A 655-nucleotide genomic window follows, 5' to 3' on the forward strand; every position below is an offset into this window, starting at 1 on the left:
GTATCATAAAATCGTCGTTGTGTGTTGATATTCTCGTTCTCATGAAAAAAACAAAACGCCTAGGTTTGTTACTGATATGGAAAAAATAGCAATGAAACAATTTCACATATACATTTACTGTGTCTATATATATCACTCTGTGTTGTACATGCAGAGTCAGCCAAACTGGATCTGATTGATAAAATCTCTTGGGAAGTTGGGGCAATACCGAATGACAGAAACTCGGGAAAAGAGTTACAATATAGCAGTATTTTTGTTGTTTTTTAAATGTTGGTATCACTTAGAAGTTAGGTAATTATTGGACAAACTTGGGGAAGTTGCAAGTGTTTCTCCCGATGACTTAATGGAAGCTTTGGGTAGGCTTAGAGAGAGTTGCTGCTATAGGCCTAGCTTGGTACAGCCTGGATCCCGGATGTCAGATTGAGGCATTCCAGAAGTAAGCCACAGATATACCGCCTCAGTGTGTTCCCTGATTGGGTTCTGTCTGCGTGTGCTGTGATATCGGTTTTTGGAAATGAAGATTTTGCAAGCCAATGGTTTCTAGTATTTGACGGGAAGGAAGGCTAATTAGCCTCCAGGATGGTTTTGTAATCCGGAAGATTCTAGTATTTCTTATTTCAGGTGGATTAGATTCTCATTTTTTAAGTCAGTAGTT

The sequence above is a fragment of the Penaeus monodon genome, chromosome 22, assembly GCF_015228065.2.
Source record: "Penaeus monodon isolate SGIC_2016 chromosome 22, NSTDA_Pmon_1, whole genome shotgun sequence".
Classification (NCBI taxonomy): domain Eukaryota; kingdom Metazoa; phylum Arthropoda; class Malacostraca; order Decapoda; family Penaeidae; genus Penaeus; species Penaeus monodon.